A 15,725-nucleotide genomic window follows, 5' to 3' on the forward strand; every position below is an offset into this window, starting at 1 on the left:
TGTTTGATAGTGAGATCGATCGCACAGTTCGCAGAAACCGAAGAGAAATAAGGCGAAGCTTATGATACACAGAGGAAGAGCAAGAGGACGATACTTCAACCACAACCGATGAGATGGTTGAAAACCAAGAAAATCCGCTACCTCTTGCGATTTCTGTTAATTAGAATACTACTCCGGGCACTATGTATGATTATGATAAACCTTCTTTAACAGGAACTGAATCGAGCATAGTTAGACCTGCTGTAGCTGCAAATACTTTTGAACTGAAACCTAACACAATTCAAATGATACAACAATTTATTCAGTTTGATGGTTTGCAGGACGAAGATCCCAACGCTTACTTGGCAAACTTTTTGAAACTATGTGATAAATTTAAAATTAATGGTATTTTTGACAATGCCATTCGCCTTCGATTATTCCCCTTTTCATTGAGAAACAAAGCTAAACAGTGGTTGAATTTGTTACCACGGGGGTCAATCACTACTTGGGAACAAATGACCAAAAAGTTTTTATTAAAATATTTTTCGCCGGCTAAAACGGCTAAATTATGTAATGATATCTCTTCTTTTGTGCAGATGGATTTAGAAACACTCTACGATGTATGGGAGAGATATAAGGACCTCTTGAGAATATGCCCTCACCATGGGTTACCATTCTGGCTACAGGTTCAAACCTTTCATAATGGCCTGAATCCTTCGACTCGACAAATGGTTGACGCAGCTACTGGCGAAACCATCAATAATAAGTCACTTGAAGATACCTATGAATTTATAGAGGAGATGTCACTAAATAACTATCAATGGCAAGTCATGAGGACAAAGCCAATGAAAATAGCAGGTGTTTATAACGTCGATTCGATCACCATGCTCTCTAATCAGGTAGAACTCTTGAATAAGAAAATTGATGGTTTTCTTAGTTCTTCACAGGTTCACCCAGTAATGCAGTGCGAAGCAAGTGGAGGTGGATCAAGCAATTCAGAATACCTACCCTATGGCCACAACATGGAGAACGAGTAATTAAATTACATAGGTAATAATCCTCGATCTCAAAATAATTCTTAGAGTAATACTTACAATGCAGGTTGGAAGAACCATCCAAATTCTCATGGGGAGGCCAAGGGAATTAGAAACCACCACCTCCAGGCTTCCAAAAACCACCCTACCAACAAGAGAAAAAGCCGAACCTTGAGGAGATGCTAACAAAATTTATCTCAGTGTTAGAAACTCATTTTTAGAATACCGAGACAGCACTTAAAAATCAACAAGCGTCGATCTAAGGGCTCGAAACTCAGATTGGTCAGCTCACTAAATTGATATCCGAACGACCACAAGGTAGCCTGCTGAGTAACACTGAATCTAACCCAAGGGAGCAAATCAATGCAATTACCATTCAAGATGAGGAAGGGTTAGTTGCACCTAAACCAGAGCAGAGATAGGAAACCGTGGTAAGTAAAGGTAAGGGTGAGGTGGACCACAATGACTAGGAAATGGTAAGTAAAGAGTACAAACCACGGGTGCCATACCCCAATGCGACAAGGAAAGACCGTACAAATGAACAATTTGGTAAATTCCTTAAACTATTAAAGAAATTACATATTAACTTACCGCTTATTGAAGCTCTCTCGCAGATGCCAGACGTAGTCAAATTTTTAAGGAAGCTTCTAACAAACAAATGGAAGTTGGATGAGGCATCGCATGTGGAGTTGAATGCAGATTGCTCAGCCATATTACAGAATAAGTTACCTACCAAATTGAAAGATCCAGGGAGTTTTACAATTCCTTGTTTAATTGGTAGTTTAGATGTTCATAATGCATTGGCTGACTTAGGGGCAAACATTAATGTTATGGCTTATAAAATGTTTAAACACCTAGGTCTTGGGAAACCCAAACAAGCTAGGATGAGCATTCAATTGGCTGATAAAACCATTTGATTTCCTATGGGTATCATTGAAGATGTTCTTTTTAAGATCGATAAATTTATATACCTAGTAGACTTTGTTGTTCTAGATATGGAAGAGGATAGTAACGCACCTTTGATTTTAGGACGACCCTTTTTAGCGACTGCTAGAACCATTATTGATGTTGGTACAGGTGAACTCACACTTCGTGTAGAAGACGAAACTTGTAATTCGAGTAACACATCAAAAATCGAAGGTGGTTGTATAAATCATTCTACTAGTATTGATCATGTGGTGAAACCCTCTATACAAGAAATAGTTTCGAAGAACGCATATGAGCCGTGTTTAAACAACAACAAAGGACCTATCTATGAAGAACGAAGGCTACAAATCGAGGAGCTAGATGAATGGCGGACACAGGAATCGAGAACACCCGATGAACCAAAATCGAGCCAGGACACGCTCAATACCTCACCAAATCAACTTAAGGTTGGAGACAAAGTACTACTAGATGCAGTAGATCCTTGCATTGTTACTCCTGAACCTAATGAAGAAATTCCTTTTACGGTACTCAGTATTTTCCCATATAGTACAGTCGAGGTAATTCATCCAAAATTCGGCACATTTAAGGTAAACAATACCCATATTAAACCTTATGTTGATAAAGATGATAGTAGGGATGAGGAGTGTAAACTCCTCGCACCACCTTGACCATGCAGAAGAGAGGTAAGTCTAGCTTAAGACTATAAATAAGCGCTTCTCGGGAGGCAACCCGAGCACTAACAGTAATGATTTATTTAAGTTTTAGCTTTTAACATCTAACATACTAACCAAATCATGGAACGCAGGCTTTCTGAAGACCACACGGCCAGGCACACGGGCGTGCATTAGGCAGTGTGAAAATAGGGCAAAATTTTTTCCCCAACACGGGAAGCGATAAGTCGCCACGCCCGTGCCTTAAAACCGTGGGCGAACCTGTCAAATTAGCCCGGGCGTGCGGCACACCCGTGCCCATCACCAGTAGGTGAATCTGTAAAATCAACACGGGCGTGAGAAAAGTGAACGAAGCAAGACACAGCTGTGCAACACGGCCGTGTGTACCCACATGCCCCAAGAACACGGGTGTGGGCTAAATGTCAGACGCGCCCAAATTCAAAATTCGCGAAACACACGGGAAAAAATTAGGCCACACGGGTGTGTCCCACGGCTGTGTGCCCCAAAATCTATACCCCCACGCCCCTGCGCCGCCTACAACACCGATTCTGATGCCCCAAGCTTCTTTCGTTTGCGTTTGTTTACTCTTTTCTCTCTATTTTTTCTTTAAATATGTTGCTTATTTCATGATTTCTCTGCTTTATTGAACTATTTTGAATGAATATTCATAGTTAGAATATTAAAATACTCATGCTTCGTTTATAAAAATTTTGTCATTTTAGTTACTACATTATGCTATACTCTTTCATTTTTCCTTGTTTCCATGAAATTTATGCTTACCCACATGCATTCATTCATATTCCCGTTACACTATTCCCATAATCCTATAACTTGATATATTTAGTTGTTTTAGTTTGTATCATCTAGTATGAAAATCTAATGAAATATTCATATTTAGTATTTATTTTCCATACTATTCTTGGGGCATATTGGTTAAACTTCAATTTTTGTTCACTACAGATATACTATGCCATCCTCACGAGGAAAGAAAATCATTGTCCCCACTTCGAAAAAGAGAAAAGGAGCAGCATCATCCTCTAGTCCTACCACGGATATTAGGCACCCATTCCTCCAGGTTTCCTTGGGACCCCAAGAGGAATTATATCAGATATTACGAGCCCGGCCCCTAGGTGTGGGCCGCCGCATTGACTGGACCGCACTAGAACAGATTCATTTGGCTGAAACGGTCCGAGCCCTCCTAACGACTGACCCGTGGGGGCTCTTCTTTGAGATCGTCGAGCCGATGTATCTCGAGTTCACATTGGAACTTTGCTCGACGTTCCATCTTCAGACTGTCATGACAAACTTCGACAATCCTGAAACGGTCCAGGTCCGCCTTGGTGGTCTAGTACGCTAGTTGAGCATACCCGAGCTCGGAATTGTACTAGAGCTATACACGGAGGAGTTCATGGATGATAATGAGCTCAACACCCTCCACCACCACATCCACTACTCCCCCTCAAAATGCTGGAGGGACCTCGTCCCTGCCTCGGCCATTTACGATCCTAGCCACTCCAAGACATCGGCTCTCCCTCCATCCTTGAGGTATCTATATGCCATCTTGGCTCACACTCTGACAGGGAGACGAGAGAGCACTAGCATCGTTATCACCCACGACGCCTATTTCTTATGGAGCATGGCGAATGGGCACGTCCTCGACCTTGCTTACTTCATTGCCCCGCCATCCGCCATCAGACGGAGCAATAGAGGAGAGGGGTCATCTCTATCAGGCCCTATGTGACTCGATTGGCTCGGCACTTCGGGCTCCTCAACACAGCAGCACAATCATCCTCCCTCACTCTCATCGGCCAGATGTCCCCACGGGGCATTTTGAGCATGCTAAGCATAAGAATGATTGAGAAATGACGTGGCACCTACCCTCCTCAGTACCGCCTTGTCCAGTCCACCGAGGAGGAGGACCCAAAGGACATTAGTGATGATGTCCCTCCACGTCATGAGGACCCACCGTCTCAACCAACACCCATCCATTGTCTAGTTCATGCGGCGGCTTTATATTCTGACATCTCTGAACGCCTTACACGATTTGAGCATCGATGTTTTCAGCGCTTTGATCATATTGATGCGACTCTACATCAGATTTTTCGGTACTTCCACATCTCATCGCCACCACCACCACCTCGCGAACCATCCGGCGATGACGATGTTTAAAAACTTTTTATTTTTTTTATTTTTATTTTCACTTTTATCTTTATATATCTTAATTAAGTACTTTTTTATTTAATTTTCCTTTAATATTATTTTAATTTTAGTTTTTATAATTTTTATTGAATAATTTATAATTTGGCTTTTTCATTACGAGTAATTATGCTTCATTATATTCCCTAAAAAGTTTCTGATTCTATCATAGTTATAAAGAGCCCCAATGCTCATCATCGTATAGAAACCAAAAACTCCACTCAGAAAGGTTCTCCACGACTGCCATGACTTGCTCGACCACGACCATAGCCACCACCAGATATAATATTCTTTTGGCGCAGAACTTATTGACTAATGAACCTCTACCACCACCGGAGTATCCTCTTCCACTCTCATTATTACATTGGCTGATTATTCTCCATAACTCCAATTCAAGGAGTCCATTCATAATTCAGGAAGTTTCACCTCTCTCCCTCTCTTATGATTATATATCTATACTTTTCGATATATCTATCTTTGTACATTGAGGGCAATGTACATCTTAAGTGTGGGGGGTCTTTCATATCATCATTAGAAATCCCTGAATTTGTCTTATTCTCACGTGAATCACTCATATCACTATTAGAATGAATTTTAATTAATTTATGATTTTTATTGATATGTCTTGAATTAAAACATAGGCAATTATGCATTGATTGTTTAAACTTCAAGACATTAGGGAATCAAGCATGATGAGTTGATTTTTGAAGAATTAAAAACTTTGAGGTTGTTTCCCTAAGTTTAGGTATTATCTTGAGTTGAAATTCACAAGTTTAAACATCAAAAAGCCATAATTTTTGTGAGATCTTGAGCCTTTAGAGCATATTTTATTCCTTTCATGCTCACTTTCATTATGGGTGCATCAGTTTTGATTTGTTATTCTAGAACTTGCTTGATTATGCATGTCAAGACCACACCATTTGATTTGATATGTTAAGATGATAAAGGCACTTAGGTTTAACCCACTCACTCCACAAAATCCTACCTCCATAATTAACCCTTAGTGAATGCCTTTTGAGCCTAACAAGCCATTAATTGATTTACCCTTAATATTAACCCATAACCCATTATTGTTGAAATCCCCTAATTTGATCCCTATTTTTGTCGAGATTTGATTTGAACAAATTGCTTAGTTATGTTTTGTTCTTCTAAATATTTGACTTGTTCTTAAAAAAAAACAATACTTACATTCATATTAGTAGTAATTCGTCATTTTTGAGCTTGAGTGTTAATTCCATATTCTGAGAAGAAGCTCACTTATATTCAACTGATGACTAGTTATTTTTCTAGCTAGGTAATTTTTTAATTCAATCTCGATTCTAACATCTTCTTTCAGCTTGTGACCATACCCCCTAACCAAAGCCACGTTACAACCCTCTAAAAGACCTTTCTGATTGATGTATCAGCTCAATATATAGTGGTGGAGATTTGATTTTCAAGCAAGCCTATGGCAATAGCTTTTCATATTGACTAATGAGTACTTTAATTGATGTCCTTAAACACCTTGAGTGATTTGAGTGAATCTTTAGTGAGGATGTTAAACTCTGTGATATTTTGATCAAAGGTAATCACTTAGATGAGGGGAGACACCTATGTTTTGGTGATAAAATGCTCAACTTGGAATGATTGAAACTTTGATGTACTTTTAGTTGAATTTTCAATGTATAAGTACTTTGGATTATTTTGAGATATTATTGATAGGGATTATAAATTGAGAAGAATTTATTTTGATTATGAGTTGAGGATTTTTGCTTGAGGACAAGCAAATGCTTAAGTGTGGGGGTATTTGATAAACCGTAATTTATACATATTTTTATCCCATGCTTAGCCCATTTATGAATGGTTTCTCCTTAGATTTGGTGAATTCGATGCTCCTAATCCTTTAATTTCATGTTTTATACTTAGGAGAGCATAGGAAAGTAAAAAGAGCGAGAAACAGGCCGAAAACAGAGAAAATGGACGCATGTGAGAAATCAGCACGGCTTGGACTTCCTCACACGGGTGTGTCACACGGCCGTGTCCATTTGGCAAGATTGAAGCACGACTTACATAGGTAGACTACATGCCTGTGCCTATTCAACAGCCTTGACCACGGGCTGGAGTAATCGTACACAGGCGTGTCACACGGGCGTGTCCTTGCCGAGCCCAAGTATAGTCCTATTCGAAAAAAGCCAATTTTTAGGGCTCTTAGGCATCCAAAAGCTTATTTAAACACCTGAGGAGGCATTTAAGAAGGGGGACGTAGAGTAGGAAGTAAGGAATTACTCAAGGAAAGCTAATTGATCCATCTCAGAAGTCGGATTCATCATCAAGACTGAAGATCTCCCTTCAAGTTCCTTCAGGAGTTTTGGGTTTTCTTAAGTTTTGTTATCTTTATGCTTTTGAGATGTTTTCTTTCATAAGTATGAACTAAACCCCCTAAATACCTAAGGGAAATGAAATCTAAGATGGATCTTTTTATTATTATCCGAATTGTATGATAAATATTTGACTTGTTCTTAATTATGTGTTCTTAATTCTTGTTTTGATATTCCAGGATATTGATTCAAGTTAAGCTCTTATTCATAGCAGGAATAGACCCTGTCTAAGAGTAAATTTGTCATAATTAAGCGGAGTTGATTGCACGCCTAGAGATAGGGTGATAAGATTTTGCCGAATTAGGGTAAAACCTAATAAGGGAATCCATAGATCGAGTTAATGCAATTCTAGGGTGTTTATTAGAAATAGATTTAAATTATTCAACCTAGGCTTAGATGTTATTAGTCTCGAGAGAGATAATAATACAACTTAGGGATTTCTACGGATCAAGTCAAATGAATAAATGGTCTGATTCAGAGTCAAATAACAAGTGAAATCTAGGTGGATTTTTCCTTAGGTATTGTCTTAATCAATCGAAATTTCCCAAAAGTATTTTCCCAAACGTTCTTTCTGTGCATTCTTAGTTTAGTAATTAGTTTAGATAACCAAACCTCTTAATTTTTAGGTTAGATAATAAAAAGGAAGTAAATACTAGTACTCGTAGTTCCTTTGGGTTCGACAATCCGGTCTTGCTGAACTATACTACTGTTCGATAGGTACACTTGCCTTAATCGTGATAATAAGTTAGTCTCAAGAACGATTCATTCATAAATTTTTAAAACCTATCACAAATATCACGTATCACTAATCTCCCTGAAGTTGCAGTGGAGTAGATTGAAGTTACAAGTCTTATCTCCGTGAAGTTGCAGTGGAGCCGATTGAAGCTACAAATCTTATCTCCCTAAAGTTACAATGGATGCAGATTGAAGCAACAAATCTTATACCTTTGAAGTTGCAGTGGGTCGGATTAAATCTACCATAGTAAGTTTTATTTCCCAAAAGTTACAGTGGAACAGATTAAAACTACAAGCTACAGATCTTATCTCCGTGAAATTACAGTGGAGCAGATTGAAGATACAAATCTTATCTCCCTGAAGTTGCAGCAGAGTAGATTGAAACTACACTTCCTATACCCCTGAAGCTGCAGTGGGTTAGAATGAGGCTACTTGAAGAAAAGAAGCATCAAAGAAGTCGAGATTCAGCAGGACTAGACAAAATTGGTCCTTCTTAAAGTCTTTGCTCCATTCTCGTTACATGACAACGAGCAAAGAGGGGTAGCTGTAAAAGTCCAATTCTGCCCACAAAAAATAATAAAGTCCAATTAAAAAAAACAATCCATTTACAAAAAAACCTAAATACCCAATTACATAAGCCCAAGCCCAAGTCCCCTAAACCTAAAATAAAAAGCCCTAATTCTTCTAAGCTTTTAGCCACCGCCGCTCCTATGCCTTCGCCATGTCAGCACGAACGCCGCCCAAGGTCTGCCACCATTTCACCAAAATAGCAAGGGAGCGCCTCTCCCCACCATTGGCTCCACCACCACCTGCAAAAAGAAAACACAAGGATAGAGACAAACATGCAAAGAACAGTTGCAAAGAACAGTAGAAAAACAATAAAAAACAACAATTCGATGTAATGTATTTGGCTATAAAAGCCATAAAAACCATATTTTTTTTACAGAGACAAGTAATTAAAATAGAAAAAAAACTTAATACAAAAGGTGATTCTTTCTTCGATTTATTTATTTTTATTTTTTTCGAAATAAATAAAGTAAAATAGAAAAAGGGGATATTTTTTACCTATTTCTGCCGTCAATGAGAGTCGTCTCCAGCTTGAGAAGCTTCAGAGTTCCTCTAGGACTCCGTTGAGGGCCCCGTCGGAGAGAAAAAGAAGCCGAAAGGTCTCTTTACTTTCGGCCCGATTTTGCCAAGATTTTAAGGATTTTAAACCAAAATTGCAGTCCTTGCAAAAAAGGGGGTTAAAGGAGGGTTTTTGGAAAATTTTTAGCCACCGGAGACAGTGTCACTATCGTCGGCGACTGGCGACCACGACGAAGGCTCGCTTTTCCTATGGCTAGACTCAAAGACCCTTTCAGAGAGAAAAAAAAAAGAAAGCAAAGTAGTTTTTAAAATAAAAAAATTTTAGAAATGATTTTTTTTGAAACATTTTTTGCTTAAATAGAGGCCCTAAATGACGTAGTTTCGTCATGACTCTAAACGCCCCAAAATGGTGTCGTTTTGGGGCCAACCCGAGATTCGATCTAAACGTTGGCAAAGTCCGCGTGTTTTCGCAACGAGGGCCTAATTACAGCCCAAGTCCTTTTGCTTTTTAAACATTTTTCAATATAGTCCTATTTTTTTTTTCCTTTTAAATTTATCCCGTTTAATTTTAAATTTTTTATTTTGGTCCTTCTGAGAAACGGTGCACATAAAGAAGTTTGGGATAATTTCTCATTTCGTCCCTGTTTCTTTTCGCGCATGTTATTTTGGTCTTTTTTTCTATTTTATTAGTTTATTTTTTTATTATTTACAATTTATGCCCCCTTAATTTCATTTAAATTTCAATTTAATCCTTTGTTTTTTTAAATTCAACCTTTTACAAGCTGTTTTTTTTTTCTATTTTTCTATTTATTTGTTTATTACTTCTTTATTTTTTATATACTTAAAAATTAGATTGTTTACAATCTTTTATTTGTACATTTTTTCCTAATTTATTATTATTGCCATTATTATTTTATTTTTATTTTTTGTTCTTATTATTTTATTATTTCTTTTATCATTCTTGGCACTTTCACGTTATCTCTATTGATCTTTTTAATCATGCAGCTTCCATTTTTATTTTATTTTGAGTTACCTCATTTATTTTATTATGGTATTATGATTATTATTATTCTTGTTGCCACCAAACAAAATTATCATCATTATTATTACAGTTATATTATTCATGATACATTATTATTACTATCGCTACTATTATTTCATTTCTTATATCTTATTTATAATATTATTTGAACTCGTATAGCAATTTAGTTTTTAATAAGCATTCTATTATACTAGCATTTTATTTTATTTTTGCTACAACCATGCCACAAACCGTGTTTAAATATATTTATCCGTTTCTAAACTATGCCTAAATAAGTTAAATGCACATTACTTTAAATGTTACATTCGTTTTTACTTGATGCATAAAAAAGGGAAAATTTTTAAAATCAAAGCAATGTTCTATATTTGGAGATTTGAGAAGTTGTGCCCTAACTTACGGGGTTCGACTTTCTCTTTAAACCTAGATAACCAAATATCCATTTTTAAACTAAAACTCGTGAGATTTAAATAGTTATTAAATAATGGACAAGCTTATTTTCGAGGATCTGAGATATCGTGTCCTAACTTACGGGACGTGGTCTTTACGTTTTGGTTACCTCGAGATAAAGAGGACTTTTACACAAGTTTTAATTTACTTAAGTGATTTTAATTAAAAAAAATCATTATGCAAGGTGGGATTGTGCTTTAAATTCTTTTCAAACTTTCAATTCTCAATGCTAAGACATCAAGTAATCAATTAGATACCAATTTTGGGCGTCACGAGGGTGCTAATCATTCCTCATGCGTAACCGACTCCCGAACCCATTTCTGGATTTTGTAGACCGAAAAACATTGTTTTAATAAATCAAACCTCTTATTAAGATGATTAAATTATGAGGTGATCCGACCACACCTCGTGAAAGTGATTGGTGGCGACTTACATCTTCATTTTTTTTAAGAAATAAAAGTCGATTTCCAAAAAGATTTTGATAATAGTAATATTAAATTGGTACTAGATATTTTATTTCATATCATATAGGATATATTATGTAATGGGAGATAGAATTTTATTTAAATTAAATATTGTTAATAGCTTTTTATATAAAAATAAGTGTGATTTGGACAATTTCAATTTATATCTATGTAGATGTAATATTTTGCATTCTACATTGAATAAATCAAGGTAATTTGGATAATTTAACCAAAGTTTATTGGTTTTTATTTTTTACTTTAATAAAATTATTGTTAGGCAATAAATTTCTAAATGCTCATATATTGATAGTATTAGATTTGCGGTTACTATTTTTAGCATTTATGCATTTTAAATTTTAAGTATTAATTAGTAAATTATATTTATTGATATTTTTTCATTTATATTTCAATTGTGAGAATTTTTTAAAATTTATTATTCTCTCAATACTTTTGAAAGAAATTTACAATATTGTAGTTAAAACATATTGATAAATTGTATACTTAAATATTTAATTACTTAATAAAATTTAAAAAAATAATTTCAAATATATATATCAAATATTATTTTACATTTAATAAAATTTAAAAAGTCAATATAGCCTTTGTAAATAAACTAAATTCCTAAATTTTATGAAATGCAAAATTTCATATAATTAAAAATTAAAATCTTAGGAAATAAAAATAATAGAATTTGATATATTAAATAGTTACTTTATAAAGCCACGCATACTGTATTCCTAGTATTTTAAAATTTATCACACTATAAAATGGGTGAAAACAACTTTTCAGGAAAAAAAAGTTTTAATTTATCCCTAAAAATGTTTAATTTAAATATAATAAATTTAAAACTTAAATAATTGAATTATCATGAATATTATTGTTAATACAAAAGAATGTGGGTTTGAGTGCGCTAAACCGAATTATTTTCCTATTTATGAGTTGGGGAGACTATGGGTAGTTCTAGGCATTGTGTCTAAAAAAGCAGATAAGATTAAAACATATAAAATGATTATTAAAAAAAATTAAATACCGTTAGATTTTATTTCGCAATTCAAAATTTTAATTGATTTCTTTTATTATTAAATTAACTGATCTGTAAACTCAAGCGAAAGGTTATGAATAATATAGATATTACAATTAAGGGTGGTGGAAAGTGTAAAGTCCAAAGAGATAAATGTATTGTCTGATGTTATCTGTGAACCAAGTTAACGTAAAAAGTTCGTATGACAAAAGAAAAGAAGTTAGATTAACGTGAGATTAACCATTTTTTAATTAATAAACTCCAAAATTTAGATAAGGACGTTAATATTTCGTTAATCATTTTTCTTTGTTCAAGTGGGAAAGATGATGTTTGATTTTTGGGTTAATATCCCAACAAAGCTCTTTTTCTTTTTTTCTTTTCTTGTTAATTAAAAAATTATTTGATTTTGACATAAATTTCACAAATTTTTTTTGGCTATAATGATTTATTTGGCCATCTAATTTAAAAAAAAAATCTTTTTAGTTATTTATTAAATTTTTCGTCATTTTTAGTTATTAAACTTGCATTATTTGTCAAATCATCCCAAAATGGATGGAAAAGTTAATAGACATTAGCTTTGGTGATGTGGGTATATACGTGAATTGCCATGTGGATGCACATAAACAATTAATGATTTTTTAAATTTTAAAAAAATTACTAGAACATTAAATATTATTATTAAAATTATAAAAAAATATATTTACTTTTTTATAAATTAATTAATTGATGATATGGCATATACTTGGATTGCTATGTGGGTGCACGTTAGCAAAGTTAATAGGCGTTAATTTTTTATCTATTTAGGGTAATTTGGTAAGCAGCGCAAATTCAAAGATTAAAAAAGATAAAAAAAAATTAAATATAAAATTAAAATGATATTTTTAATAAAGGTGGAAGGCAAAATAACTAATTATTCAAAGGTACAAACATTGTTAACCATAGCATGTCTTCCAATTAGATTTGGTAAAGTGGTTGGATTTTGCCATTAATTATTAAATTGATGAATTTAGTTTGAATTAAATTGATTTTAAGTTTAAAATATTTTAAATTAAAATCAACTAAATAAGTTTATTTTGTTAAAAAATAATTATAAAATATATAAATATTAATATAAAATATACAATAGTTTAATATATTTTATACATTACAATGGATATAAATAAAAAATAAAAAATTTTACACGCTAGGTGTAGATCTTGGATAAATAACTTCTACGTTAACTTGACCGAGTCTTATTCATAAACAATTTTGTATATTCCTATGGGATGTGATTTAAGTTACGATTCAATTATTAAATTTTATGAAAAAAACAGTTTAACCTTAAATTGCAAACTCTATTTCAATTGGGCAGCCCAAGGAATATAAAAAATTTATGGCTACATCATATAAAGTATTTACAGCTAAACTAATAATCTTGATATAATATAAAAACAGAAAATAAAGTAATAGCAAATAAAAAATATATGTAATTAACATGGATGGTATTTGTCAATCAAGCCTGGTAATGTAATGGCATATGATTTTTATTTAAATAAAATCTTATTAGTGCTTTTGTCATGGGGCTAAATAATCTAGTACCGTGACACTAAGATATCTCTATCCTCTCTTCTTATGAATGATTTGAAATTAAGATTTATAGGTTTTTTATTTAACAAAAAGCTTACCAGACATATTACAATATTTGCAGCCGCTTCCCTACAAAACAAGATCATGTTTCGAAAAACAACTACACAAGGAACTGGTTTAGATTATTATTGGATTCCAGAAATAATTTCACCCATTCTTTCTCACAGCACATGAATGACTTGATCAAACTAGGTAGCCATATGGTGGCATTTTTGTGCAGATTAACCTTGTTACAAGGTAGGGGGTGAGGAGGGATATTTTATTTAACCAACATCTCCTATATGGAAAGTTGGAATTTCAAAAATCAATCTAAACTTTTATTTAAAACTCACAAACGATATCTATATTTACCATCCTTGTTACAGATATTATTTTAGTTGTGTTGAAATATTTATATTTTATCCTAACACTCCCACCATACTTTACATTTTATATTCTCAGACTTCTCTCACAAATACCCCATATTTAGCAGACAGTTTCAACTATCCAGCCAACAATGCTAATTGGCAAGAAAATCTCTTGCCAAAAACGGAAAAAAAAAAGTTATGGCATGGAAATCTTGTAAAATCAACTACCTCGACACTTCCAAGAACAACTCCTTTCACTTTGCCTGTGAAGTCACTTATGTAGCAACCCAATTTTGCCCAGCCCATAATTCCAAAATAAAAATAAATAAAATAAAATAAAAAATAAATAAAAAGTCTATTTATAAAATATGCCAGTCCAAATTACAAGCTCAAACTACTAACCTAAGGCCATAACCTAAATTTTTTTCAAGAAACCTAAAACCCTAGCCCCTTTGCCGTGCCGTTCCCTGACATGTCAGTGGACGTAGCACCCAAAGTCTTCCCCCTTTGCACCAAAAGGGTAGCAGCAACCACGATGACTTCCACAACCCCTACAAGAAACACAAAAGGGAAAAGAAGCAGAAACAAGCAATCGAAAAACATATATTGTAATATTATCTCAGTTATAAAAACTGATTTTTGTAACATGAAAGAGGAGGATCTTTTTCTTTTGAAATAGAAGAACAATAGAGAAAATAAAAAGAAAAAAAAACAACAAGTTTTGAAAAAAGGTAGTTCGTTTTATTTATTTATTTTTATGAAAATATAAATAAAATGATTATTTCTTACCTGTGCCGTTGTGTTCTTCGCCGTACGAGGCCAGGCCACTATCTCCGATGAAAGACAATATCGTCGTCAGACGTAAGGTTTCTTAAAGGTTTCTTGGGGTTTCGCTATTTTTACTTCAAATCGGGGTTAAAAAGGTTTAAAAAGGGTTAAATCGGGGCTAAAAAGGTATTTTTTGGACTTCGTCCATTGGAGGCGACGATCGTCGTCGTTGGTGATCAATGGCCACGATGGATCGGTAACGGCCCCATGGCCAGACAAGGAAGCATTGAGAGAAAAAATGAGAGAGCAAAGTTTTTTTTTTCAGAAATAAGTACAAATGATTTTTTTTATATAGCCCTATAAAACGGCGTCGTTTTTTGGGCTTAACTTTCAGACGCCAAAACGGTGCTGTTTCAAGCTAGACCCACTGATCCGACCCGGATTCCAAGGGATCCACGTGTTTTTGTGACAAGGGTCTAATTGCAGCCCTAGTCCTTCCGCTTTTTAATGCTTTTCAATACAATCCTATTTCTGGTCTTTTTTCTTTTTTAAAATTTATACCATTTAATTTTGGATTTTTTTTATTTTGGTCCCTCTGGGAAACGGTGCGTTTAATGGGTTTGGGAATAATTTCCCATTTGATCCCTGCTCCTTTTCGCGCGTTCTATTTTGGTCCTTTATTCTGCCTTATTAATTAATTAATTAATTTTATTATAATTTATGCTTCTAATTTCATTTAAATTCCAATCCAATCTTTCATTTATTTAATTTCACCTTTTTATGAATTTTATTTATCTATTTATTTATTATTTCTTTACCTCTATTAATACTTAAAGTTCATATTATTTATATTTCTTTTTTATTGTGCATTTTTACCTTCTAAATTAAACAAATTTTACTTTATCCTTGATTCATTACTACTATCATTTTGTTTTTTTTATTGAACATGACATTAATTAAATCATTATCGTCACTATTATTATTATCATCATCAATTTTTTTTAAAGTTGTTTCATCACCATTTG

General features: G+C 34.0%; 1 non-coding gene across 1 annotated transcript; it reads right to left on the minus strand.

Annotated features, from left to right (window-relative positions):
* Positions 1–542: 542 nt before the first annotated feature.
* Positions 543–649, minus strand: LOC121205882 (small nucleolar RNA R71). The gene has a single exon (XR_005900955.1). It is a non-coding gene; the product is annotated as a small nucleolar RNA R71 (small nucleolar RNA).
* Positions 650–15,725: the final 15,076 nt, after the last annotated feature.

This window comes from Gossypium hirsutum, chromosome A08, assembly GCF_007990345.1.
Source record: "Gossypium hirsutum isolate 1008001.06 chromosome A08, Gossypium_hirsutum_v2.1, whole genome shotgun sequence".
Taxonomy (NCBI): domain Eukaryota; kingdom Viridiplantae; phylum Streptophyta; class Magnoliopsida; order Malvales; family Malvaceae; genus Gossypium; species Gossypium hirsutum.